This window comes from Felis catus, chromosome C2 (genome assembly GCF_018350175.1).
Source record: "Felis catus isolate Fca126 chromosome C2, F.catus_Fca126_mat1.0, whole genome shotgun sequence".
In the NCBI taxonomy this organism is placed as follows: domain Eukaryota; kingdom Metazoa; phylum Chordata; class Mammalia; order Carnivora; family Felidae; genus Felis; species Felis catus.
Genome location: NC_058376.1, coordinates 44893081 through 44918857, shown reverse-complemented (window position 1 = coordinate 44918857; position 25777 = coordinate 44893081). Strand labels below are relative to the sequence as shown.

At 33.8% G+C, this 25777-nt stretch overlaps 1 long non-coding RNA gene across 1 annotated transcript in view; it reads left to right on the top strand.

The window, feature by feature from the left end:
- LOC109491384 overlaps positions 1 to 25777 on the top strand; it is a 251974-nt gene that overhangs the window by 5430 nt on the left and 220767 nt on the right. Inside the window, exons 3-5 of the long non-coding RNA XR_002735852.2 lie at positions 1621 to 1748; positions 15331 to 15503; positions 16861 to 17034. This is a non-coding gene — a long non-coding RNA (uncharacterized LOC109491384). The remainder of the gene's footprint in view (positions 1 to 1620; positions 1749 to 15330; positions 15504 to 16860; positions 17035 to 25777) is intronic.

Below are 25777 nucleotides of genomic sequence, written 5' to 3'. Positions count from 1 at the left end.
GGAAAAAAATAAGTTTCTTGTTTATTGAGACTATGTACAAGTTAAAATATTAAGGTTATATGTGATTTATCTAAAACAAATGATATATTAATAACTGATTAATAGAACTTACTGCAGTGTTAGACATTTTGTATATCTGTGTTGTTCAATACAGTAGCCAGTAGCCACATTCACATATAGCTTTTCAGTATGTGAATGTGGTCTAAAATGACTGAGTAAATGCATTTTTAGTTTTTCTTAAATTTAATAAATTTAAAATTAAATAGCCATATATGGCAGTGGCTACCACCTTGGATAACACATATTTTATATATGTCTATATCTATATGAAGATATAGATATAATTTTATTCTCTCTATATATAGGTTTAATTTCACTGTTTGCTTGTTTACTATTGGGGAAAATAAGAAAGGAATCTGAAAACCACGTAAACATTGCATAGGCACAGTACAACTTTTTACAAGAAAAGCCTATTCTTACTACAACAATTCTGTGACACACAGTCATGTTTATCATGAACTAAAATGAAGCACACTTTGAACAATAACTCTGCTGCTACATGGGTTTACATTGTCTTCAAAGCTAGCCTGACATGATGTGCTTTTTGTATATTACATTGAGTTGGTCAAAGACATTAAAAATAGTCACCTTAATGGAAAACCATAATATTATTTAAAAATATTTCAATTCTGAATAGAATTATTTGCCAATGTGCCTAGTCTACATTGCTAGATGCTACATTTTAAAAATGGTTCAGAAGCTGCTATCCACCCTGCTATGCCTATTGTGGCTGTTAAACTGCCAGGGTTTCATAAGATCACAGTAACCTGAGGGACTCAGTAACAGTAGTGGAGGTTCCAAAACGAATATCCTTAGCCAGAAATTCGTTAAAGAAGCTGCAAGACTTTTGCATTTAGATGATAATGTGTTTGTCTTTGTGTTACGGGGCTTTTTTTTCTTCCTCTTTAGTTTTAAATTTGCATGTAGAAATGTCAGGATCCCATTTTCATGTTAGTAGTTTTTTTTTTTTTTTTTTTTAGTATGAGGGTTCATAGGAAAGCCTGAGAATCTGTTCACCACTGTTTCATTTTTAGCATATCAAGGTTGTTACTTGATGCTATCTTTCTATAACTTTAATTTGTTATAAGCACCAAAGTAAAAATTAAAAAAAAAGAAAAAAGAAAATCCAATAAAAATGTCATCTTGCAATATAATAAATAAAAAGTATTAATTTTTCTGTTACTTAGAAAGCAGTTACATAGTATTTATTGTGTGTCAGGTACTATCCAAGTACTATTTGTTTTTTGTGTGTTGAGTTTGATAAATTCTTTATAAACTTTGGATACTATTTATTGATATGTCGTTTGCAAATATCTTCTCCCATTCTGTAGGTTGCCTTTTAGTTTCTTAATATGCTACAATGACAAAAATAAGGCAGTGACTCTCTGTTATAAAATCTAGGCAAAAATGCAAAATAATTTAAGCGAATACATTTATTTTACCTTGTCTTTAAATACTTCCTTTGTGTACCATCCCTCCTTTCAGATACTAACCTGATACAACTAACCTAATAACTCAATTTTGATCTTTATTTGTCCCCTCAAAAAACAAAATGTAAAGGAGAAATGGAAGCAATTGGAGCCATGCTGTTCTATTTTCTCAACAGCCAACAACTCAACGATAACAGTACCAATGATATGCATTTGAGAAAGTGAAGCCTGAAAGATAAATTATCCAGAGTTACACAGGTAATAAGTAGCTGAGTATTTGCTCATGTTCTTTGCATTCAACCTGTTTTTTGGCTGATACCAAGTATTTCCTAAAAAAATTATATCTATCATTACTTATTCATGTGGCTTTAAGTGCAATTTAATTTATTAAAAATTAATAACAAGCATTTTGGGAGAGTTATAAATTGTGTTGATTATTCATTTTTATTATACTTTTTGTTATTTTAAAAGTAATATAACCATATATAAATACAAATCTAAACTCCCCGGTTGTATATAAAATTAAAAATCTCTAACGATTTTCAACTCTTAGACCCAATCCTTGTGATTAACACATCTACATATTTCGGATTTTGTTTTCTGGTATTTATTTTCATTATTCTAAATCAGTGTTTTCCAAAAGAACTTTCCAATATGAGAGAAATGTTCTATTCTGCCTTCCCCAAAAAGCATAGCCATTAGCCATATGTGACTACTGAGCATTTGAAATATGGCTGATGTAACCTGGAAATACATTGAAAATTATTTAATTTTAACTAATATAAATTTATTTGATACATGTGGCTTAGTAACTATTGTATTGGATAGTGAAGCTCTAGGTAAAATGTTAGTGTTTTTTTAATTTATCAAATTTAAAAAGCATCTTTTAACTCTCTGCTATGAAAATGTGGAATTAAGCTTACCTACACTAACTTCTTTACTATTTTTCTCTGTCTCCATATACTGTTAAATTATTTCTCCACTGATCTTTAATTCTTCTTTATTTACAGTATCTCTTGGCTGCTCAAATATTAAGTTTTGAAATGAGCAGTCCATATATCCTTTTACATTTCTGTCTCTTTACCATAACCTTGTCAAATATAGCATTATTATTATTATGATCATAGCCATTACCATTATTGTTTTACAGCCCAAAGGTTTAATTAAAACATATACATTCTGTTTAGTAACTATGACTAACTTTTCCATATTTTCAGTATCAGTTATGCTAATACACTGTGTTGATTATAGTATTATGCAAGTATTATTCGCTGAAACATTGGTGATTACATCTAGGGGGAATGAAATGAAACTTAAGGACTAATCCTGTGCCAGCATATTGGTCTAGTGGCTCAGATTAAAAACTTCTCTAGGGCTTCATTAATTTTACAGTATCATTCTATGTATTAATTTGTCAAATGCATTTAGTTTAAACATTTTTGTTTTTCAAATTACTAGGTTATTTTTTCTTTGTTGATAAAAATTGTCTTCTTTAAATCATCAGTAAGATTTATCTAGTACTGACCTATTTCAAAGCTAGAAAACCATTTGTTAAATTGGACTTCTAAAAATATTTCAATCCTTTATTTTAATATTTAAATTTAATGATAATATTTCCATGTGGCCTAAAATATGTTTTCCTATAGTCTGTCACCAATTTAACTTATTTCTTTTAAAAGAGCATATGGGAAATAAACTCAGACCTTTATGTTTTTTAAAAAAAATTATGCTACTCTAATATGTCAGAAAATTTTTATTATTTTCTTACAGGTTGGCTGAGTGTATAATTATTTCTTAGCAAAATTTTGAAATCATGCTCCATTGTCACCTATGATTGCTAATATTTGATGTTAGTGATTTTCGTTTCAATGAATCTAACCTCCATTTTCCTCTCTTTTTGAAAATGGTAAGGATCTTCCAGTTATATTTCGTGTTCCTAAATTCAAGATAGTCTATTTAGAATTGAACTTTTCTTCTTATTCTTTCTGCTCATTTTCAAAATTTAAATAATAACAATAATGGCACCTTTATGCATTTATCAAAACCATAGAACTGTACAACCAAAAAGTGAACTTAATATAAACTATAAATTTTATTTAATAGTAATGTGCCAATATTGGCTCATTAATTATAATATGTGTATCATACCAACGCAAGATGTTAATAATAGAAAAGTTGTGTGCCGGGGGAAAGGGATAAGTGGGAATTCTCTGTACCTTCTGCTCTATAAAATAAAGTCTATTTTTAGATGTTTATGTATTTATTTTGAGAGAGAAGGAGAGAGAGCACACAGAAGCAGGGGAGGGGCAGAGAGAGAGGGAGAGAGAGAATCTCAAGGAGCTCTGCACTATGAGCTCGGAGCCCAAGGCGGGGCTTGATCCCACAAACAATGAAAGCCTATCATGACCTGAGCCAAAGTCAAGAGTTGGACACTTAACCAACTGAGCTACCCATGTGCTCCAAAAATAAAATCTATTTTTAAAAACAACATCTATATTTGTCTCTGGGAAATGTTATTTTATTAGTTATATTCTATTCATACATTCTTTTATTTGTTTTCTCTCTTTGGTATACTGTTATATAGATTTTGGATTTTGTGGTTTCCTTTTTTATGTCTATTAATTTTTCAATCATATTTTACAATTCTTTTTCTACTTGATCAAATTTTTGAGAACTTATTGGCTCTCCTTCCTATTAATTTAAAAGGTTAGTAATATTTTTTAATATTTAATATTTAATTTAATAAAAGTTTAATATTCTCAGATTTGTATATAAATGCTAGTTAGTTAATATATAGTGTAATAATGGTTTCAAGGGTAGAATTTATTGATTCATCACTTACATATAACGCCTAGTGCTCATCACCCATTTAGCCTATCCTCCCACCTACCTCCTTCCACCAACCCTCAGTTTGTTCTCTGTCATTAAGAGTCTATTATGGTTTGTTTGCTTCCTTCTCTCTCTTTTTTTTCCTTCCCATATGTTCATCTGCTTTGGCTCTCTTAAATTCCATATAGGAGTGAAATCCCATGGTATTTGTGTTCCTCTGACTGACTTATTTCTCTAGCTCCACATATTTTTGCAAATGGTAAGATTTTATTCTTTTTGATGGCTGAGTACTATTCCATCGTGTGTGTGTGTGTGTGTGTGTGTGTGTGTGTGTGTGTGTGTGTATGTCACCTATTCTATATCCATTCATCAGCTGATGGACATTTGGGCTTTTTCCATAGCTTAGCTATTGTTGATAATGCTGTTATAAATATTGGAGTGTATGTACCCCTTCAGATCTGTATTTTTGTATCCTTTGGGTAAATACCTCGTAGTGCAATTCCTGGGTCTAGGGTAGTTCTATTTTTGACTATTTGAGTACAGTCCATACTGTTTTCCATAATCACTGCACCAGTTTGCATTCCCACCAACAGTGTAAGAATGTTCTTCTTTCTGTGCATCATCACCAACATGTTGTTTTCTATGTTGTTAATCTTAGCCATTCTGACAGTTATGAGGTTGTGTCCCATCATGGTTTACTTTTAATTTTTGAGGAATCGCGATATTGTTTTCCACAGTGGCTAAAAAATTTACATTCCCACCAGTAGTGCATAGGCTTCTTGTTTCTCTACATCTCCACTATCACTTATTTCTTATTGTTTTGATTCTAGCCATTTCTGACAGTGTAGGACAATATCTCATGGTAGTTTTAATTTGCATTTCCCTGATGATGAGTGATATCCAGCACCTTTTCATGTGGCTATTAGCCATCTAGAAATCTTTGGAAAAATGTCCATTTATGTCTTCTGTCCATTTCTTAACTGGATTATTTGTTTTTTGGGTGTTGAGTTTGGTAAATTCTTTATAGATTTTGGATGCTAATCCTTTATCAGATGTGTCATTTGCAAATATCTTCTCCCATTCCATTGGCTGCCTTTTAGTTTTGTTGATTGTTTCCTTCACTTTGCAGAAGATTTTTATCTTGATGAAGTCCCAATAGTTCATTTTTCTTTTGTTTCCCTTGCCTCTAGAGACATGTCTAGTAAGAAGTTTCTATGGCCAAGGTCAAAGGGGGTACTACTTATGTTCTCCTCTAGGATTTTGATAGTTTCCTGTCTCACATTTAGGTAATTTATCCCTTTGCAGTTTATTTTTGTGTATGGTGTAAGAAAGTGTTCCAGTTTAATGCTTTTGCATGTTGATACACAGTTTCCCCAACACCATTATTTGAAGAGACTGTCTTTTTACCATTTGGTATTCTTTCTGGCTTTGTTGTAGATTAGTTGACCTTACAGTTGTGGGTCCATTTCTGGGTTTCCTATTCTGTTCCATTGATCAATGTGTCTGGTTTTTTGCCTGTCTTGACCACTGCAGCTTTGTAATAAAGCTTTAAGTCTGAAATCATGATGCATTCAGCTTTGCTTTTCTTTTTCAGGATTGATTTGTCTATTCAGAGTCTTTAGTGGTTCCATACAAATTTTAGAATTATTTGTTCTGGCTCTGTAAAATGTGCTCTTAGTATTTGGATAGCAATGGCATTAAATGGATAGTATGCTTTCAGTACTATAGACATTTTAACAATATTTGTTTTTTTCCAATCCATGAACATGGAATATTTTTCCATTTCTTTGTGTCCTCTTCAGTTTCTTTCATAAGTCTTTGATAGTTTTGAGAGTACAGATATTTTACCTTTTTGGTTAGGTTTTCCAAGGCATCTTATTGAACTTGGTGTATTTGTAAATGTGATTGATTCCTTGATTTCATTTTCTGCTGCTTCATTATTGGTGCATAGAAATGCAACTAATTTCTGTACAATTGGTTTTGTATCCTGCAATTTTGCTGAATTCATGTTAGCTCTAACAAATTTTGGTGGAGTCTTTTAGGTTTTCCACATAGATTATAATGTGGTCTGCAAACAGGAAAGTTTACTTCTTGCTTGCTGATTTGGAAGGGTTTTTTGGTTTTTGGTTTTTGGTTTTTGGTTTTTTCTGATTGCTAAGGCTAAGAGTTCCAGTACTGTGTTAAATAGTAATGGGGAGAGTGGACATCCCTGTCTTCTTCATGACCATAGTGGAAAAGCTCTCAGTTTTTCCCCGTTAAGGATGACATTAGCTGTGGTTCTTTTGTATATGACATTTATGATGTTGAGGTATGTTCCCTCTATCCCTAATATGTTGAGGATTTTTATCAAGAATTGAAGTTGTATTTTGTCAAATGATTTTTCTGCATCTATTGACAGGATCATATGGTTCTTACCCTTTCTTTTGTTAATGTGGTGTATCACGTTGATTGATTTGCAAAAACACCTGCACCAGGGAATAAACCCCACTTGATCATGGTGAATAATTCTTTTAATGTACTGTTGGAATCGATTTGCTAATATCTTGTGAATTTTTGCATCCATGTTTATCAAGGATATTGGCCTGTAATTCTTTTTTAGTGGGGTTTTTGTCTGGTTTTGGAATCAAGATAATTCTGGACTCATAGATTAATTTGGAGGGTTTCCTTCCTTTTCTAGTTTTTGGAACAATTTGGGAAGAATAGGTATTAACTGTTCTTTAAATGTTTGGTAGAATTCCCTTGGAAAGCCACCTGGCCCTAGAGTTTTGTTTGTTGGGAGATTTTTGATTACTGATTCAGTTTCTTTGCTGGTTATCAATTTTCTATTTCTTCACATTTCAATTTTGATAGTTTGTGTATTTGTAGGAATTTGTCCATTTTTTCCAAATTGTTAAGTTTGTTGGCATATAATTTTTCATAAAATCTCTTACAATTGTTTGTATTTCTGTGGTATTGTTTGTGATCTCACCTCTTTCATTCATGATTTTATTTATTTGAGTCCTTTCTCTGTGCTTTTTGATAAGTCTGGCTAGGGGTTTATCAATTTTATTAATTCTTTCAAAAAAACAGCTCTCAATTTCATTGATCTGTTCTACTGTTTTTTATTTGTTTCTATATCATTTATTTCTGTCCTGATCTTTGTTATTTCTCTTCTTCTGCTGCCTTTGGTCTTTATTCGCTGTTCCTTTTGTAGCTCCTTTAGGTGTAAGGTTAGGTTGTGTATTTGAGGGTTTTTTTTTTAATTTCTTCTTTAATTTCCTGGTTAATGCATTCATTCTTTAGTAGGATGTTTAGTGGGATGTTCTTTAACCCTCCATGTATTTGAGGGTTTTCCAAATTTTTTCTTGTGGTTGGTTTCAAGTTTCATAGCATTGTGGTCTGAAAATATGCATGGTATGATCTCAGCCTTTTGTGCTTGTTAAGGCCTGATTTGTGACCCAGTATGTAATCTATTCTGGAGAATGTTCATGGGCACTCAAAAAGAGTGTGTATTCTGCTGTTTTAGAATGAAATGTCTGAATATATTGTTAAGTCCATCCAACCCAGTATATTATTCAAAGCCACCGTGTCCTTGTTAATTTCTGCTTAGATGACCTGTCCACTGCTGTAAGCTGGGTGTTAAAGTCCCCTGCTATTATTATCAATGAGTTTATTTATGCTTGTGATTAATTGGTTTACATATTTGTGTGCTTTCAAGTTGAGAGCATAAATATTATCAAAATAATATCAATTGTTAGATCTTCTTGATGGATAGACCCCCCAAGTATGATATAATGCCCTTCTTCATATCTTGTTACAGTCTTTGGTTTAAAATCTAGCTTGTCTGATATAAGTATGGTTACTCCAGCTTTCTTTTGACATCCATTAGCTTTATAGATGGTTCTGCATCCCTTAATTTTCAATCTGCAGGTGTCTTTAGGTCTAAAATTAGTCTGTTGTAGGCAGCATATAGATGGATCTTGTTTTTATCCATTCTGATACACTATGTGTCTGATTGGAGTATTTAGTCCATTTACATTCAAACTGATTATTATTCAAAAGATATGAATTTAGTACCATTTTGTTACCTGTAAAGTTGGTGTTTCTGGGTGATGTTCTCTGTTCCTTTGTAGTCTTTGTTGCTCTTAATCTTTTTTTTTTTCACCAACCAAAGAGACCCATTCAATATATGATGCAGGGCTGGTTTAGTGATCATGATCTCCTTTAGTTTTCATTTGTCTGGAAAACTCTTTATGTCTCCTTCTATTCTGAATGACAGCCTTGTTGTATAAAGTATTCTGGGTTGCATATTTTTCCCACTTAGCAAATTGAATATATCATGCCACTCCTTTCAGGTCTTCCAAGTTTCTGTGGATAGAGCTGCTGCAAACCTGATCTGTCCTCCCTTGTTCATTAAGGACTTTTTCCCTTGCTGCTTTCAGGATTCTTTCCTTGTCTGTGTATTTTGTGAATTTGTCTATGTTTCTATATCTTACTGAATTTTTTACATTTTTTTTAATTTATTTTTGAGAAAGAGATAGAGACCAAGTGGAAGTGAGAGCAGAGAGAATGGGAGACAGAATCCCAAGCAGGCTCTGCACGTTCAGTGTGGAGCCCCATGCAGCCCTCAAACTCACGAACCATGAGATCATGACCGGAGCCAAAGTCAAGAGTCAGACACTTGACTAATGAGCCACCCAGGTACCTTGTATGTCTTGTTGAATTTAATCGGAGTTTTCTGTGCTTTTTAGATTTTGATGTCTGTGTCCTTCCCCAGATTATGGAAATTTTCAACTATAATTTGCTCAAATAAACCTTCTGCCCCCTTTTTCTCTCTCTTATTCTTATGGGTCTCCTATGATACGAATGTTATTGCACTTTAAGGAGTCACAGAGTTCACTAAGTCTACTTTCATGATCCAATACCTATCTTTACCTCTTCTTTTCAGCTCATTATTTTCCATAATTTTATCTTCTATATCACTGATTCATTACTTCGTCGATCCTTGTTGCCATTCCACCAATCGGTTTGCCTCTCAGTTACAGCATTTTTTATTTTGGCCTGAGTAGTTTTTAGTTCTTTTATCACTGTAGTAAGGTGTTCTTTAGTGTCTTTTATGCTTTTCTCAAGCCCAGCTAGTATCCATGTGACTGGTATTTTAAATCTGGTTCAGGCATCTTACTTATATCTGTATTGATTAAATCTGGCTGCTACTTTTTCCTGCTCTTTCTTTTGGAGTGAATTCCTTAGACATGACATTTTGTCTAGGTCAATGTTTGTGTGTGTGTGTGTAATTGTTAGGAAAATCTGTTATATTCCTGCTCCTGAGAATAACGGCCATACTAAGAAGAGGTCCTCTACTGTCTTGGGCCTGGGGCTTCAGGAGGTGTTTCATGGTGTCCACTCTGCTATTATGCTTTGGATGCTCCTTCCCTCAGATTAATCCTCTGCAGAGTTTCTCCTTGCCTGCAGTGGGGGGTATTTGGACCTTGTCTGCTCTGTTGAAAATTTTAACTAGGTTTGTTTTGCCTGCTTGTTAAAAATAGCTAGATCCTTCCACAACGTGGCCATTTTTGCACCTGTATATGTGCAGTTTGTTCTCGCAGTCTTCAGATCAATTTCTTGGGTGTTTAGAATCATTTGATATTTATCTCTCTGTATTCAAGGGATGAGACAAGCTTAGAGTTCCCCTACTCCACCCCATCTTAACTCCCTCTCCAAAACTCTTTCTTCCTGAACTCTCTGCCTCTCACTTTTGTACTTCCTTAATAACATTATTTTTAATACCCACAACTTTCTGAATGTCTGATCAGTCTCTTTTAATAAAAGTTCAGTTTTTTTGTTTTTCTATAGTAATATTTTCTTTGATAATGATGAGTAATCTATGAATCAGACCTCTTTGGTTTCAAATAACAGAAATCTGTTTCCAACTGCCTTAACCAGAAAAGGAGAATGACATTCATTGGCTATTACTAGCTCAACTTTGGTCATACAGACAAATTTTAAATTACCATTGCCAAAGGGATTCAGAATTCTCACAGTTTGGATAGTTCATATGTCTACTCCTAATAGCAGGGGGTAGGTTAATCACCTTGAGGACTATGCAAATTAAAAGTAGTCGAGGGGTGGTTCTCAAAGAAGAAAAAAAAAAACGGATGCTGGTGTTGTCAGAACAGTTCTTTAAAAGAATAACAATTACATAATCTTAAAATATCTCCATTTTCCAAGATCACCAGTTTTGTTTAATTAACTTACCCTTTTTGGAGGGAAAGTATGGAAGTGGAGATTCATTTTCCATAAAAGACTAGTTGGCAGTAACTTCTTTCTAGATATGTGTCCTGAGGCAAGGGAAACAAGAGCAAAAATAAACTACTGGGACTACATCAAGATAACAAGCTTCTGCACAGTGAAAGGAAACAATCAACAAAACTAAAAAGCAACCTATAGAATGGAAGACGATATTTGCAAATGACGTATCTGATAAATGATTAGTATCCAAAATATGTAAAGAACTTATAAAACTCAACACCCAAGAGCCAAATTATCTAATTAAAAAATTGGGTAGACCACATAAATAGACATTTTTCCAAGGAAGACATATATATGGTCAACAGACACGTGAAACAATAGTCAATTTCACTCATCACAGGGCAATACAAATCAAAACTACAATGGGATATCATCTTCACCTGTCAGAATGGCTAAAATCAACAACACAAGAAACAATGTGCATTGGCAAGGATATGAAGAAAGGGAAACACTCTTACACTATTAGTGAGAATGCATATTGGTGCAGCCATTCTGGAAAACAGTGAAGATTCTTCAAAAAGTAAAAAATAGAACTACCCTACAATCCAGCAATGGCACTACTTGGTATTTACCCAAAGAATACAAAAATACTAATTCAAAGGAATACATGCACCCCAGTGTTTATAGCAGCATTATCAACAGTAACCAAATTATGGAAACAGCCCAAGTGTCCGTTGACTGATGAATGGACAAAGAAGAGGTTATATATATAACCTCAGTCATAAAAAGTAATGAAATCTTGCCATTTGCTATGACACAGATGGAACTAGAGAGTATTATGCTAAGCAAATTAAGTGAGTCAGAGACAGACAAATACCATATTATTTCAGTCATGTACGGGATTTAAGAAACAAAACAAACAAGCAAAGAGAAAGATAGAAGCAAACCAAGAAATGGATTCTTAACTATAGAAAACAAACTGATGGTTACCAGAAGGGAGATGGGTGGGGGAAATGTGTTAAATCGGTGCTGGGATTAAGGACTGCACTTGTGATGAGCACCAGGTATTGTATGGAAGTGCTGAATTACTTTATTGTACACTTGAAACTAATAGTACACTGTAAGTTAAGTAACTGAAATTTAAATAAAAACTTTAAAAAACAATTTTTAATATTTTTATTTATTTTTGACAGAGAGAGTATGTAAGCAGGGGAGGGTCAGAAAGAGAGTGAGAGACACAGAACTGAAATTTAAATAAAAACTTTAAAAAACAATTTTTAATATTTTTATTTATTTTTGACAAAGAGAGAGAGTGTGTAAGCAGGGGAGGGTCAGAAAGAGAGTGAGAGACACAGAATCTCAAACAGGCTGCAAGCTCTGAGTTGTCAGCACACAGCCCGACACGGGGCTTGAACTCCTGAACCGTAAGATCATGACCTGAGTCGGAGTCGGACGCTTAACTGACTGAGCCACCCAGGCACCCCTAAATAAAAACTTTTTTAAAAGACTAGTTATTTTGCTCTCATTCATATTTCTAAAGGAATGACTAATTAATAAAATTAGCTACTGTGGATCTCTCTTATATTAATTCTTTTTGCAAATCAGGTCTCTCTTCAGCATTATGGGTTGACTGAAAGTTTACTTTGGGCAGAAAGCAGTCAGGCTACTTAGACTTTACTCCATCCTCATGCTAGAATAATAAACCCTTTACTCTTAGGGAAACAAAACCCATTTCAGGACCCTTATCCTCTTTAGAAATTCAATTTTATTTCTTTAGAGGTGGGCCCCTGAGTTTCCTGGTTCTATATTGCTATTGTTGATCTCTGTGGGCATGGTGTAAAACCTGTCTTTGGAGCCTCACAGGAAGACATCTCTCATCTTTGCTCCAAAGTTCTATGGATGGTTTATACTGTGTATAACAAATGTTAAAACTGACATTTTGACAGTGAACAGATACCAAGATTAGGAAAGACAGATTATTATGTGCATTTACAAAGGAACTTTACATGAATCCACTCTTGTCCCTTGGACCCATCTGTTAGAAAAAAGATTAAGGTTTAGAGAAGGAAGCTTACGATGAAACCTTTGTGAAGACATCTGTCGTCTTACTGCAAAGATAAAATGGTTGGTACGAGTTGAGAAAGATCCATCAGACCACTTGAAGCTTAAGATATATTTGCTGCACGTGGGAGACATAGAGCGCTGGTGTATAATTCACTCCTAATATTCCACTTTTTCATTGTTTGTACCTTAGTGGCATAAAGCAATCATTCCTTTACACTCATGGACTCAGTGGGATAGGAATTCAAACAGGGCACATCAGGGAACAGAGCCAGTCTCTGTTTCATGCTGTCTGAGGCCTAAGCTCAGGAGACTCATTGGCTATGAGTGACTCAAGCATCTTCCCTTGGATATCTGACAGTTGATGCTGGCTGATGCCTCATTTTGGACTGTCAATCAGAATTTCCACACTTGACCTCTCCGTGTGGTCTAGGCTTCTTCAGAAAATGTAGGCCCCACATGTCAATGGAAAGAATATTATAAGAAGAGCATGTGAGCTGAAAGATCTTGTGGTAATTTTGGATAATATATTATGCCTGAGAAAGCCTACATAATTTGTGAAAAATAACATAGGGGTGGCTGCAATGGAAGCAGCCTGAACCTCAATTTGTAGAGCAAGGAATGAATGGGACATATGAGAATGACTATTTAATCAGGTCATTTTGAATTCAGTCTCAGAGGGACAGTAAAAAGGTGAAGAACTCCAGCAATAAAAAACAGGATGTATGTTATCAAGGAAATCCATAGTAAAACAACAATGATATACCATTACATCGCTATAAGAAATTCTCAAGTCCAGAACACTGACAACAGCAAATGCTGGTGTGGATGAGAAGCAAGAGGAACAGGTGGTGGCAATGCAAAATGTTACATTTGGAAGAAAGAGTTTGGCAGTTTCTTTAAAAACTAAGCATATTGTTACAATATAATCTGGCAGCTATACTCCTTGATATTCACCCAAAGGAGTTGAAAATTTATGTCCACACAAAATCCTTCCCACTGTAATAGCAGCTTTATTCATAGTTGCCAAAACTGAGAAGCAACCAAGATTTCCTTAAGTAGATGAATGAATAAACAGTGGTATATCCAGACAATGGAATATTACTCAGCACCAAAATGAAATAAGCTATCAAGCCATGAAAAGACATGAACATGGAAACCAATCTGAAAAGGCTAGATACTGTATGATTCCAACCATATGACACTCTTGAAAAGGCAAAATATGGAGTCAGTAAAAGATCAGTGGCTACCAAGGATTACTGGGTAGGGAGGGGAAGTAGATGGGGCACAGAGAATTTTAGGTATGTGAAAATACTCTTTGTAATACTATAGTGATGGATACAAACATTATACATTTGTCCAAACCCACAGAATATGCAACACCAAGGATGAACCACAATATACAATAAGGACTTTGGGTGGTGTTAATGATATGTCAATGTAGGTTCATTAATTATAACAAAGGTACGGTGGTGGAGGATGTTGATAATGGGGGAGTGTATACACACGTATGGGAAAAGGTATATGGAAAATCTCTGTACCTTCCCTTCAATTTTATTGTGAACCTAAAACTGCATTAAAAAATAAAGTATTTAAAATACAGGAGATGAACACTAGGTTTATAGAGAATGTTGAATGAGTCATAAGGGTCCAATTGGAATAGAGATGCCTCTTCTCAGTTCAAAGGAACTGCATGAGAAAGATGGCCGCAGATGTGAAAATCTAAAAAATTTACAATAGCAGCTCATGAGAAAGGGAAAAAAAAAGAGTTAAATCCCTGCCAGAACCAGAAACAGAGAAGCCACCAATGCAAGTAAAAAATGTCCTATCCTCTTAAATCTCTTCTCTTTCCTGGTAGATTAAACCAGAACTAATGTGGAAAACCTTGAATATGAAGAGAAAGTAGAAGTCAACTATATCACTCAACCTAAAAACAGGTAGCCTCTCAGGGTTTAGAAGAGTAGAGTTAGAAAAGGAGAAAAATGTTTTAAGAAATCATACTCTTGAAGTAATTAGTGTTTAATTAGTATTTTGATGGATATTCTAAGTACTAAATTGGGTCTACAATTATGAGGTTACATGACTATCCCTTGTCTAAAATAGAATACTCATGGGATATGTCCAAATTTATAGTGCTAAGAAAGATTTCCTTCCCCACTGGAAAAAAGTTAAGGAGACAGGAGGAAATCAAATTATATTTTTATTTAGATGGCATCACATGTGTCATATGTTTAACATACCACCTAAATGTGGCTTATTTTTTTCTGGCCTATTAGTCTTCCAGAATCCATCCATATTTCTATCCAGCTAATGGTCTGCTAATATTTTGTGAAATGACACACTTTTATTCTTTACTGTTAGCAAGAACAGAAAACATGTGTCTTCAGATAACTTCAATCCCAACCAAAAATACCAAGAGTCAGATTAATACAGAATATTGAACACCAGACTTCCCAACGAATTTGCTAAAATGTTGTAATTTCTTTTCCAGAAATGGAATTTCTGTTCTAATCTTGCTGATTTTCTGTTGAAATCCTTGCCTCAACATCTTCCAGACTGGGTTATGCCTACTAAGACAATAGTATCTTCTTTTAGGTGGTAACTGGTTAACATATATTCAAGACTTCACTATATAATAGAGTTGATCTATGAAATATGGAAGAGACTTTGATAAGTCTATAATGCTACAACCGAGGTTATATGACCTATGCATTGTTGTTAGAGTTATAGGTCCACAGGTTGACATTATCCTCTTGAAGAAATGGAACAATACTCCCCAGGTGGTTACTTGACGACAACAGAAGCATTAGAAGACTCTCCAAAGCAATTTAAAAGTTATCCTTTTCTGGGGATTCACTCAAATGGTCTGCAAAATAAAAATTCCTGACTGCAAAGGTGAATTGTTTGGTACTTGTGAGAATGCTATGAATTTAATGGAAAATAACAATAACCGTTACTATTATACCAATAAAACACTAAGATACAATTTAACTAGTTTCATAAATTGATAGTAATAGCCATGCTAATATTCATCTTAAGGGTACATCCATTTGCTAATAATTAATAAAATGGGAGATATTAATGTGACCAAGTGAAATACTTGTAGGTGTGCGAGACAGTAAGCATGTTGAAAATACTCCAAAAGAGAATTCTAATAGAATTGCTCACCAAAAAATATTTTCGTGTAGAGACTCTTATGCTGTTCTTAACAATAACTGATAAAACCTTTGGATCCAAATAATGTGAAGCATATGTGATTTTTCCATCAATGTTTGGAAGATAAAAATATTAATATGGAAAGCAGATCTTCAAGATAACTAGGCAAAGGAAATGTTATTATGACTGAAGGTATTACTGTTTGCTGGGCAGCTGTGTAGAATATGGCAGGTTATTCTTAAAATACTAATGTAACAAAAGCTCTCTGGGACAGACAATACAATTACACATCATGTTATTTCTACCTTTGTACCTGAGAAAGCATTCTGATACATTTAGCAGAATATGGTAAATAAAACCCATATGTACAAAAAGGGATGTTCATCAATCTGTTTTTAATATCCACTTGTATAGGGGCGCCTGGGTGGCGCAGTCGGTTAAGCGTCCGACTTCAGCCAGTCACGATCTCGCGCTCCGTGAGTTCGAGCCCCGCGTCAGGCTCTGGGCTGATGGCTCAGAGCCTGGAGCCTGTTTCCGATTCTGTGTCTCCCTCTCTCTGCCCCTCCCCCGTTCATGCTCTGTCTCTCTCTGTCCCAAAAATAAAAATAAAAAATAAACGTGGAAAAAAAAATATCCACTTGTATAGAGTATATGCTTAATAGATCTTTTTTCAATGAAAGTTTTATGCCTACTAATAGTTATCTTGACAATCTTCTTATAATTAAAAAAAATTAAAAAAAAATCCACTTGTATAGAGTATATGCTTAATAGATCTTTTTTCAATGAAAGTTTTATGCCTACTAATAGTTATCTTGACAATCTTCTTATAATTAAAAATAAGTGGCCAATAATGAAAATGAAAAGGTAGTTAAGAAAAATATAATGACAAAGGAAATAAGTTAATGATTAATTGATGTCTGTTTCATTTCCATTATATTAAAAAAGCAATATGGAGATTCTTTAAAGTGAAAGTAAACAGCATGTAATAATTCGTTTTTAAAATATAAAGGGTAAGTTAATATTTACTGGGTTCTGTAGAGCAAAATTTGTGGGTCGATGTGCATTTATTCCATATTTTCTTTAAACACTTGAACAGATCCAAAATTACTAATTGAAGGATGTTTTGGTGTGATGTGTCCTATAACCCATCCCAAGCAGTTGTTGGATGAGTTTTCATCTGTGTGAGACCTCTTTGGGAACGTAATATCCAAAGATAGCTGCTATCAATTCCTTCCTCCTGGAATATACAAGTTCTTCCTCACGTCAAAAGGTAGAATTTAATTCCCCATTCCTTTGAATCTAGACTGTCTATAGTAACTTCTTTGAAATAATAAGATGCAGTGGAAATGATATCTGTAACATCTGAGACTAGGTCATAAGAAACTGTGGGCTTCTTGGAATGCTTAGGATTCTGCCTCTTGGAACATGACCTTCCATGCTATAAGAAGCCCAGGTTACATGCAGAGGCCATTGTAGTGTGCTGGTTGACAGCTCCGGTATATCTCCCAGCTAACAGAATCAACTGCCAGTCACATGTGTGAGCCATCTTGGTTGTTTGGCCACTTGATCTGTTGGAAGATTCCAGCCCCAGCTGCATGAGAGACCCTGAGAAAAAATTGCTAGCTGGGCCCAGTCAACCAATAGAACCATAGATAATAACAGAAAATAACCACACATAAAATTATTTCAGTAAATTGAAGGATAGTCATAAATGGTTGTTTCATATCACTAATTTTTTGGCAGTTTGTTATGTAGCAATAGAAAACTGAAACAATTCTCAATAATCATATTGTTTGATATCCAAGGTATGTGATTTTTCCTCCAAACACTAACAAACTGATATAAAACCGAGGTAGTGCTTTGGTCAAACAACCATGACATACATGCCAGGTTTACCCCTATTTAATTGTAAGCAGATTATGCTGCTTTCCTAATTTTACAAATCAGAGTGGCAAACACACAAAAGCATGTGTTTTTCAGTTTATAAATATCTTAGGATAAATTAAATTATATTAATTAATAAATTGTTTCTCCTCATGAATCAAGAACCCATAGCGAGCTAGATGTTAGGTTGCTAGTGTGGAGGCCTGAGCTGTTAGCATTTGGGTCTTAAAAAAACCATCTCTTTTAGGAAATGTAGCAAAGGAGGTAAGAGTGATTCTCATTATTTTTTTCCCAATGTCTGGATAAATAGACTTGTGCTTACAACTTAAAATATACCATATAGAGGCACCTGGGTGGCTCAGTCAGTTAAGTGTCAGACTCTTGATCTTGGCTCGGGTCATGATCTTGTAGTTCTTTGTTTCAAGCCCCACATCAGGCTCAGGGCTGACGGCACAGAATGTGTTTGGAATGGTCTCTCTCTCCCTCTGTCTCTGCCCCTCTACCACTCATGCATTTTCTCTCTCTCTCTCAAAATAAATAAACTTTAAAAAATAAAATACACCCTATATCAATGATCCTGGAGAAAGATAAATTTTGTTTCATTATATATATATATATATATATATATATATATATACACACACACACACACACACACATATATATAAATATATATGTATATATATATATACATACAAATATAATACTTACAAATATGTGTGTGTGTGTGTGTATATATATATATATATATATATATATATATATATATATATAGCTGTGGTTTTCTGTTATTGTTGTTTTGTTTCTTTTTGTTTTTTGAGAGAGAGAGAAAGAGAGAGAGAGACCATGAGCTGGGAGGGGCAGAGAAGGGGTCAGAGGATCCGAAGCAGGCTTTGTGCAGACAAGGGGCTGGAACTCAGAGGCCATGAGATCCTGATCTGAGCTGAAGTTGGGCTTAACTGACTGAGCCACTGAGACACACCTCATTTCATAGACATTATTTGAATTTGGGGTCATGTTTAATTATACCAGAAAAGTTGCCAAGAGGATATTATATTTAATTATTAGAGAAAAGTTGCCAAGAGACTAGTATTTTCCTCTAATGGTGAGATTTTGGACTGTTGCATTTTTAAACACTTTATATCTAAATTTGGGGAAAACGAAATTTTGAATCCTTCCTCTTTTGTTAACTTTCTATTTTCCTCCTTCCTTTGTTTCTCTTCCTCTATTCATCCATTTCTCATTTTTTGATTTGTCACCATCTATTTATATTTCATCTTCCAGAAAGATGGCATAACTAAAGCACATCACTAGGATTCAGGTGACCACATTTCTAATCTAAATTCCATAAGTAACCAGATATGCAATCTTGGTTCACAACCCAGAGGCCTAAATTAATCCCTTTGAAACTTCAGGGGATTAAAATAGATTACCTTTTAACCCTTACTGCTTTAAAATTACACAATCAGAAACGTGTAATACAAAGTAATTACAAGGTAAACATCAAAAGCTAATTTGGACAAGATATTTAAAAAATGCATCAGGCAGTATGAGTTACTTACTGAAATGAATTTAAGTCAGAATGAAAAGATAAATTAGGCTGCCTAGTTCTCAAAATGCAATAAAATAGAGTACAAAATTTCTCTATGGAAATAAATTCACTTTTCTTCATTGACTTCTAGAAGAAATAAACATGAATCCCGTGTATATTAGGTAATATAATTGAACCTGTATTCTATTACAGCATTAAGTGAACCATCTCTGTACTCCCATAGTACCACAGACATATCACAATCGCTGCATATACCAACTTGTATATTCATATACTTTAACAATTTATGTGTCTATTTGTCTAATTAAACTGAAATTTCTTAGGGGCATCTGACTTTGAGTTGTTTGACTTTTTGTTCCCAGCCCCTATACAATATATGGGGCATTCAATAGGCCCTCAATAAATTTTTGTATAGAGTAAAGGGGTACTGAATAAATATTCAAATGGATATTTCTTGTCTCATCACATAAAAGACACCAAAGCCATATAATTAAATTATAATTTAGGAAAGGTATCTGGATATAAAGGTATAATTTAGCAGGTATCTGGATAACTCCAATAATACAGTTAGGTAAGTAGCTTTGTGTTGGCTTGACAATATCATAAAGATTCTAGCACAAAACAAAGAAGGAAAATGTGCCCCTTAAAGAGCATTTTCCCCATTATGAATATTCCATATGAGTTTATGACAAAGACCAGCTTTCAATCAGTCTAACATTACAATTAGCCCTAGTAATTGGAGTGCCATATTTTACATGATTGACTATAAATATGATTAAAAATAAGATTTCGGTGGTAGAGTTAACATCTTACCATAACAGTTTAGGAATCTGACGTATATTATTTCTCAAGTGGAGGCCTGTCCTATTTATTGGGTTGGATCATAACAGTTCTTAAAGCAGAAGTTTTCCTAGAAAATAGTTTAAAACATTCCCAAGTACTTAAAGAAATAGTGGATTAAGATAAGTGTGGATCAGGAGCAGAAAATTGAGAGTAGATGTCATCAACTGGCCACAGCTTGCTCTACGCTGTGACTTCCATAGAAAACCTAATTATGATAAGGCCTATGAAGATATAAGCTACAACCCTTCCTCTCTGTAACTCCCACCTCAAGTTACTGAAAGAGCTGATACACAGGTGAAATTATTCAATATTTTAAGTTTAATAATGTTGGCAAAATTTAAAGATTTTAACTATGATATTGATGATGCCATGTGAATATTTCAGATGGTTCTTAATCTTTCCAGCTGTTTTTTAGGGAGAAATATTTTATAACAATGTAATCTTCCAATTCTAGATTTCCTATGGATGTAGCATTGGCAGGATTCTGACATTTAAGTTTCTAAATATTATTTTCAGCTAATGGATTTTTGGAATATGGATATAAAGTTTAGAAGCTGCCAAATGGTTCTAGACACCTGCTGGCTCTCTGTGCTCATTAGTGGAGTAAACAACCTTCTTGTAGATAATGGGCATAGAATATATAACCAGGCAGACTTGTCATCAAGTTTCTTCAGGCTTGAGAAGAATATGTTCTTGTTATTTAAACCAAATATTTCAGAATTGACTTTTAATAACAACTGAAATTAGTATATTTGTCTTTATCCTTGTTACAAGTGTCTTCCAGTTTGGATGTAAATACAATATTAGATTTTACACATACAAAACTTTATATTATAAAGCCTTGGTTATTGTAGATAGTATGATAAAGAATGAATGGAAGTTTAGAAGGTTAGATTTTTGTACTCTGTGCTGCATCTCAGACAAGGAGCTTAAGCACTGGTAAGGAGAATAAAAAATAAACCCATTAGGATCATAAAATGCAAAATTTTTCCTTTTAAATCTTTAGGTTGTTTGATCCCATAGTGATTTTTATTAATATTACCAAGTTAGAACAATCTTCACTTATAAAGATAATGACTTAGAGTTTTTGTCCCTAGAATAGAGGAAAATATGGAATCTTCATGGTACATTTGAAAATGGAGTAATTTAATGTCATAAAGATGAAAAGAATGATAATTCATGCATGATGAGATGGGATCAGGTGAGGTAAGCATCAACAACAGACTGGGATGCCTTAGGGAGAAGGTCTTCAAGGTGAACACCAATGAGTTAGGAAAGTGAATACTGGCAATAATGTTAGTTCTTTAACCTTCATAGAGAGGAATAAGCATTTGCCATTGTATGAGTAATCAAGTAGAAGTTGAACAAAATGATCCTATATATTGTGAAGTCCAGATGGTTAAAACGTTGTCAATAATGTTCAAATTAAAGTTAAGATCTGTCAGGTTATTCAGTTTTTCCCCCAAAAGTTTTCCCAATTAAGTGCCACTGCTATCTTGTGAATTTGTACAGAGCTACATAAAATAGTTTCAGATATTATATTCAACTATGTGTCAGTATTTAAGATATCCCTTTGTTGGGTGGCAGAAATGTAAGTTAAGCAACGTAATTTCAAGAGGCTCTAGAATTCTTGTCAGGGCCTGGCTATGAAAGGCATTTATGACATCTGTTAAGCTAAGTTAGCAAATATGCATCTAATTCGACAAACTCAGCTTCAAGATATACAACAATTTCTTATAACTCAAATTAATTTTAATTTCATGTTTCCATTTTGTCAGAAGGGATCTCCACATGCCTTTCTCCAGGATTATGATTCTTACCTGTAAAGAGAATTAGTTATCGGTGGTGGTGTTAGGGACATCAAATCTCAGTGTTGGAGTTAAGGATTCTAGTTTCAGCGTTTTCAGTTCACACCAGCTTCTGATGAGGCATCCTTTATCTTGTGTTTTCCTCATCTGTCTGTCCATTATGTTTCCTGTAATACATACTTACTGTTCTTCTAAAGGTCCTATAAGTAATGGTGGCTCTCTGAGCTATGTCCATGTTACTTGTGGGTGCATGGAACCCATTCTGCTACTCCAGGTCTTTTCTGGGACATGGAAAATTCTCTAAGGATCTTAATTCAGTCAATGCCTTAGGCATTCCATAACATGGAATGTATACCATGCAAAACATACCTCTATTGCTTCAGTTGAGTCCTTCCAACATGTTTATGCCTCCACCTAGACTACAGGCATGATAGCTTTGTAGCTTTTTATAGCTTTTGCACTGACCAAAGGTGCCCAACCAAGGGTGGAGGCTGAAATCCTGGAGAGTCTACATCCTAGACTGAAATCCTAAGTTTTCTCCCTGACTCAAATGGAAGGGGTACCTTTTACTGTGCAGAATGTTTTTTATCAAAATATGATGTTGCATCTTGTCAAATGATTTTCTGTGTCTATTATAATGACATGTGGTTTATGTCTGTCTATCTTCTGTTAAAAGATAGTGGATTAGATTAATTGATTTTCAGATTTTAAACCAACCTGGTATTCCTCGGATAAATCCCACTAGTCATGATGTATAATTATTTTGCTGGATTTGGTTTATAAATATTTTATTGAGGAATTTTGCATCTACATTCATAAGAGGTATTGGCTTGTAGTTTTATTTCCTTGTGTTGTCTTTGTTTGCTTTAGGGTTCAGGGAAACCCTGGCCTCATAGTATGAGTTGGGAAGTGTTCCTTCTTTTATTTACTGGAAGAGTTTGTGAAAGACTATTATTAATTCTTCTTTGAAACTTTGGCAGAATTCTTCAGTGAAGCCATCTGTGCCTGGGCTTGTCTTGTGGAAAGTGTTTAAGTTACTTATTCAATATCTTTACTTATTTTTAGGTTTATTCAGATAGTTTATTTCTGAGTCAGTTTCTGTAATTTGAGTCTTTCTAGGAATTTGCTTATTTAATCTATGTTATGTAAATTGTTTTCGTATAGTAGATCATATTATCCTTCATATTTTTTTTTTGCTTCTGTAAAATTGGTACTAATGTCCTCTATTTTTATTCATGTTTTAGTAATTTGAATCTTCTCTCCTTATTTCTTGGTAAGTCCACCTAAATATTTGTCCGTTTTATTGATCTTTTCAAAGAAACAACTTTTGGGTTTATCGCTTTGTTTTCTTATTGTTTTTACTTGAGAAGATGTGTATTTTGCTAGGTCTAAGAGCCTAGATGTCTATTAGGTCTAATTTAGACTTGTTATTATTGATCTTCTTTATAATTTTTCTGGCCTTTATTCAATGTGGTGTATTAAAGTCTTCAACTATTGTTGTTGAAATGTCTATTTCTTCCTACAAATCTGTCAGTTTTGCTTTTTGCTTCATGTATTTGGGGGCTGTTATTAGTGCATATATATTTCTAATTGCTGTCTTCCTGATGGATTAACACTTTTATAATTACAAAATATCCCTTCTGTACTATTAACACTTTTTCACTTAAAGTTTATTTTTTTCTGATATTAGTATAGCCACTTCACCTTTGTTATAGTTGTTTGCATGATATATCTTTTTATAACTTTTTACTTTCAACTATTTGTACCTCTGAATCTAAAGATTCTCTCTGGTAAACAGCATATAGCTGGATCTTTCTTTGTTATCCAGTTTGACATTCTCTGTGTCAAATAGAGAATTATTTATTCTATCCACTTTTAATGTTATAACTGATATAGTTGGATTTATTTTATATTTTGTTTTCTGTATGTTTCATGTCTTGTTTGTCCCTTTGTTGCTCTTTTTTGCATAAAGTGAATTTTTTCTAGTACATTTTTATTCTTTTAGTGTTTTACTCTTTCAATGATTTTTAAAAATATTTTTGAGCTATTTTCCTAGTGGTTGCTCTAGGGCCACTGAAAATTTTATTAGAAGCTACTTCAGATTTGTAATAATTTAATTACAGTGACATACAGAATCATTATTCCCATATATTCCATTTTCCTCTTTTTTGTGTTTTTATTTCTACACATATATCTACTTATGTAATAAATCCAATAATACATTGTTATTACATCATTTTATCTTTTTAAATAAACTAAGAGAAGAGAAGAGTTTTAAATAAACTCTATACATATATATAGAGTTTATTAATTTCATTTCCTCATTTACCTTTTCTGGATCTCTTCATTTGTTCCTGTGGGTCCAAATTATAATCTGGTGTCATTCTCTTATTCTGATACAGTTTTGCTCACACTTGCCTCCTTTGTGTTGTTGTGGTCAAATTTATTACATTTTTATGTGTTATAGGCTTAAGAATACATATTATTTAATATAATTGTTTTTTTAAACAGTTTAGAGAGAAAAGATATATGCATTAATGTTGTCTTTTATAATTATTTAATTATCTTTCAAGGTACTTTTACATTTTGTATGTGATTTCAAATTCTGTCTGGTAAAACTTTATTTCACCCTAAAAAACTTCTTTTAGTATTTCTTGCAAGGAGGGTTTACTAGTAGTGGATAGTCTATGTTACATTTACCTGGAAATGTGTGTATTTTGTCTTCATTTTTTGAAAGATAGTTTTGCTGAATATAAGACTTTTAGTGGACAGTTTTTTGGGTTTTGTTTTCTTTTTTTGTTTTTTGGCACTTTAAATATGTCATCCCATTTTCTCTGACCTCCTTGGTTTGTGATAAGAAACCAGCTGTTAATCTTATCAGGATTCTTTTGTATGTAATGAGTCCTTTTTCTCTTGCTGCTTTCAAGATTTTCTGTCTTTTAAAACTGTTTACTATGATGTATCTAAATGTAGATCTCTTTGTTCTTCTCCTACTTTCAATTTGTTGAGATTCTTGAACATGTAGTTTGTTTTTCATCAGATTTGAGTTGTGTCAGTCATTATTTCTTTGACTATTTTTTCTGGTCTCTACTCTTCTCTGGTATTCCTATTAGGATTTTGGTGGTACAGTTAATAGGGTTCCATGTTTCCCTATGGATGTGTTCATTTCTCTTCATTCTTTTTTTTCTTTGTTCTTAATCTTTATCAATCTGCTTGTTTGGTGATTCTTCTTCAAACACTTAAAATCTATTGTTGATCTTCCTATTGAATATTTTTTAAGTAATCTGTATACCCAACATGGGACTCAAATTCACAACCCCAAAATCAAGAGTCACATGCTACAGCAGCTGAGCCAAACAGGCACCCCCCCACCCCCACCCCACTAAATGTTGTATTTTAATTATTTTACTCTTCAACTCCAGAATTTTCATTGGATTCCTTTTTTAAAAGATAATTTCTATGTTTTTATTGTTATTCTGTAGATAATGTCATCATATCCTCCTTTGCTTCTTTGAGCACAGTTTCTTTGAACAGCTGCTTTGAAGTCTTCATCTTCTAACTCCAATATCATGTCCCTCTCCTAGATGATTTCTGTTGCCCACTTTGTTTCCCCCTGTATATGGACCATATTTTTCTGTGTCTTTGCTTGTCCCACATTTTTGGTTGCTGTCCATTTTAGGTAATATAGCAACTCTGGTTGCTGATTATCCTACTCTGGGGCTTTGTTTTTAGTAACTTAGCTGGACTATTATAGTGAAGTTTATTTTCTTTTCAGTATGAAGCTTCTGATGTCACTCTTTAGAGGGCACAGCCTTGAGCATGTACCTAGTCACCCTGTGATGACAATAGCTTTAGCTGAGCAATTTGTCCCTTTCCCTGATGCCTCTGTTAACCTGTGTGCCTCAGTTGGTATCATACCCAGTTGT